Genomic DNA, 3,880 nt, shown 5'->3' on the forward strand with positions numbered 1-3,880 from the left:
AGCGTCCTGCCCGTGCGGGGGCAGCCGCCGCCGTCCCCCGGGGACCCCGTCCAGCCGCCTGCCTGCCCGGCCGAGCCCGTGTTTTACAGAGCGGGGTGACACCATCCAGAGCCTGGAGGTGACACCTACCCTTCGGCGCTAATGTCCTTTGAGGGGACCGGGACCTCTCAATGTCTTCCTCCAACCCTTTCCCGATCCCGGCACCGGGTGCTCGGCCAGAGGCCACCTCTGCTTTTCCCGACAGCAGAGTTACAGGGGGGGAGCCCCAGTGGTGAGGGGCTGGGGAGTTGCTGGATTAAGCTGCCTCTCTGCCCTGAAATATGATGTTCAAGGGCAGAAGACATGGTTCAAAGAATATTTTTTTTATATTAACAGCTACCACCAGTAACAGTACATTAATATGTGTCTTTTGTAATATAATAACCTCAGGTCCCTGAGATCAACAACGAGATTAATTATTTCAGTGATGCTTAAAGGAAGTGAGCAGACTCGAGTCTGTCTTTTGCAATTTGCTCATGTCGACCTGCATACCTTGGAAATTGCCATCCATTGCCGCTCCGACCTACGTAGCAAAAAACACAGTGGCCTTCTGTCAGAAGCTGGCCTAGCCAGGCAGGAGGGCAACCAGACTAAGAGGAGCTGGAATCCCAGTAGACATGCATGCAGGTCAACCATAGTGACATGATGGACACTGAGGGAACACTGGCCACTGATAAATCTGGGAAGATGCTTGCAACAGGAGCAAATGCTTTTGGGCAGCACTCCCGAAAAACCACGGGCCAGAGTCCAAGGCTGGAATGGTGTTTGTAGATCTTGTTTCATGTAATTCGTAATGTTAGGTTGTCTTTCTGGTTTTTTATTTTTGTTTAAATGACCAATAATGCTGAGGTTTCAACCATTTTTAATGTTTAAGCTATTAAAAGGTGCTCTTTTCACTGTAGAAGTGTTGTGGGTCCTGTCTATCCTGGCATTCTTTGGCATTCTTTCTCATTTTTGTATCTAGAGCAATGCCCTCTCTGCTGTGAAAAGGCCATTATTAAATGATACCAAGTGGTTAAAACCCTTGATTTTCCATGTCATTAGACAAACAGCTCTGGTGATAGCAACACATATTTCCATTCAGAAAGAGAATATAATTTAATTTTCAGTGTCAATTCCTTCAACACTATGGCTGTATTTTGAAGACCTACTTTCTAAGATATCAGATGGGAGAAAACAGAAGCTCGATCTCTTACTTTTTTGGCCTTTATTTTCCTGTAGAGGTTACTAAATCACACCTAGTCAAGGAATAATATACTAATGCATGTATCATAACTCATGTTCACTATGAAGGTCCTAGAAACACATTAGCTTAATCATGAAACCTCTGAGATAATTTACTTAACTAGAATAATTTCACAGGAAAGCCAATATAATTCAGAATGCAGTAAATACATGGATAGAAATCAGATTTTCACTGAAACTATTTTTGTCCTCATCTGATTTGGGTGCCAAGTTATATGGTAGCCTCAGAGCAGCAAGGTTTATCTTAATTTGCAGGGATCCATACAGGTACATTTCTTTTCCTTTTCTCACATTAAATTCATTATGTGATGTTCAAAAGACTGATGCACACTAGAAAACCTTTAGGCATTTCTGTGTAACGGGGATGGTTTATTAAAAGGATAGGTTATTACTTTGAACAATGACTTCAGTGTGTACGTTAAAATGTGAAATGTTTATCTGGTACTGGCCTGTATTGGCCACAATCTGTACAACTAGACTTTTATTCATAAATGCATGCCTAAGCTAATAAACCACACTTATTTTCAGGTCCTATGTGGTCATCTGAGGGTCTTTTGTAGTCCACAAAGATTTAGGCTCATGATTATTTTTTCAAGAATTTTCTAAGAACTATTACCATAATTCCATTTGTGAGCCCATGATTTGAGAAGATATTTATTTTGTGTTAGAAAAAAATTTTGATGATGTTTGAGAAATATCTAAGGTTGTCTTAGTGTTCTCAATATGTGGATGGGTGGAGAGGATTATTTTTTAGCAGGAAAAGAGCATAATTTTATAGACTTAGAAGCAGAACCAAGCCTCTTGGAAGACCCTGAAAGGGCAAGAAGACACCAAGCGAGTCAGTAGCACCAAGTTCTCCTGCCTGCACTGTGTCTTTGCTCGAGCCTGCAGACTTTGGCCAGGTGAGCAGTGCTGCTGAGGTGGAGCTCCAGGGAAGCAGTACAGCAATGAGCTCCTTCCTCCGTGTTACACAACCGGAGAGACGTGGGCCAGGGTGCAATCCCACTGATCTTCCTGTGAGTGAGGAGCTCCGCAAAATGCTGCTCGTGAGCGATCACTTCTTGCACAAAAGGGATTACAGAGGAGAACTGTGAGTGCCTCAGAAAACAAAGATGCAATTAAAGCAGCGTTTGTAGTTTTTAGTTAGGGCTATCTTTCAATGCAGGATGAACCATCATTTTTTTTCTGCTAATTATTTTCATTAGCTGTTTTAACTCTTCCTGAGAGTTCTTAATAATTGCTTCAGAGCAGAATGTGTAAAACTGAAAATTATTTATGGCACTGATTAGAACTACAGAATACTAATATGGGTAGTCAGGAATAATTCACCATAGCAGGAAAAGCACTATTTAATTGTTTAATATTGAAGTTTAATTGTGCTTGCATACAATTATCATGTAAATATCACTGTGATCACTTTAAGAGGTTATTTCTAAGTGTGCCAAAAATTCTGAAGCAATCTGAAAAGAATTAATTTTTTTCTTACCTCCCTTCACAAGTCTCTCAAGTGCACTATATGTTTTAACTTAAACCAAAATATAGCCAAAGGCAGACAGGAGTTCCAACAGTGACCAGTGTAATACTCACTGTTTTTAATTACTGTAACAATAAATCACACGGGAATGTCCTCCAGGTACTAAATGATTTTCTAAAAACATTTGAGAATATTTTTGAAATTCAATTAATTGAAGGCACCAGATAAAAGGTACACATTCTTAATGGCTATACAATAACCCTAAGGGATGTAACTGAGCTCCAAGCTTAACTTCAAAGTGTGACAGAAATACTTACTGTATTACTTTAAAAGTATTCAGATCAATGAATCAGTTAAAATTACTTATACATTTACCAACCTTTTCATTTTCTTTCTGAATATGATAGAAAGAATTGCTCTCATTTCCCAGGACACAAAAAGCAGTTGAGACCTGTAAAAGAAATTGTAATTAAAGCCAGCCTTCAGTCAAAATTGGTATTATGAATTTTTGGTTGACACAAGATAAAGGGGCCAGCGAAACATAAAAGTGGCTTGATAAAACATGCATTTAGACATTTTATACTTAAAATTAACTGGTTTGTGGAGATATTTCGGGATCTAGGATTAAATCTGTCCTTGTTAAAGCCAGTAAGCATTTTTCTATTGAATTCAACAGAACCGGTGTCACCCTGCAATCTGTACTGTGCACAGCTGTGTGTACCTGACTGGCTCTCTGATTATGGGCCAGATTGGTTCTCTTTTTTCCTTTTTTGTTCCTGCTCCTTGGGTTAATCACACTATCCTGAACACCCACATGGCTTTGCAAGGTGCTGAAGATCTCAAGCAGTCACAGCATGCCTTCAGCTTTTGCGGGTAGCGCTCTGACATAGGATGCCAGCTATTGTTCAGTAGGATCTAACTCCATGAGTAAATACCTTGACATTTGGCCTATAGTTCATAAGCATCTGAGGTTGTTTGAAAAGTGTTTAAACTATCACAGTTTTTTGATTTGCAAGGTGATTTTACAATGCAGTGTGACTCAACAGCAGGAAAGTGTTAAGAAATATGTGGAGGCTGAACTGTTGATACCAGCCAATTTTTTTTAGCGAGGTGCTCCGTTCA

General features: G+C 40.2%; 1 long non-coding RNA gene across 1 annotated transcript in view; it reads left to right on the forward strand.

The window, feature by feature from the left end:
• The first annotated feature begins 2,287 nt into the window (after positions 1–2,287).
• The window catches only part of LOC108447868, a 5,617-nt gene continuing 4,024 nt past the window's right edge, over positions 2,288–3,880 (forward strand). Inside the window, exon 1 of the long non-coding RNA XR_001863569.1 lies at positions 2,288–2,374. This is a non-coding gene — a long non-coding RNA (uncharacterized LOC108447868). The remainder of the gene's footprint in view (positions 2,375–3,880) is intronic.

This window comes from Corvus brachyrhynchos, unplaced genomic scaffold (assembly GCF_000691975.1).
Source record: "Corvus brachyrhynchos isolate BGI_N302 unplaced genomic scaffold, ASM69197v1 scaffold7, whole genome shotgun sequence".
In the NCBI taxonomy this organism is placed as follows: Eukaryota; Metazoa; Chordata; class Aves; order Passeriformes; family Corvidae; genus Corvus; species Corvus brachyrhynchos.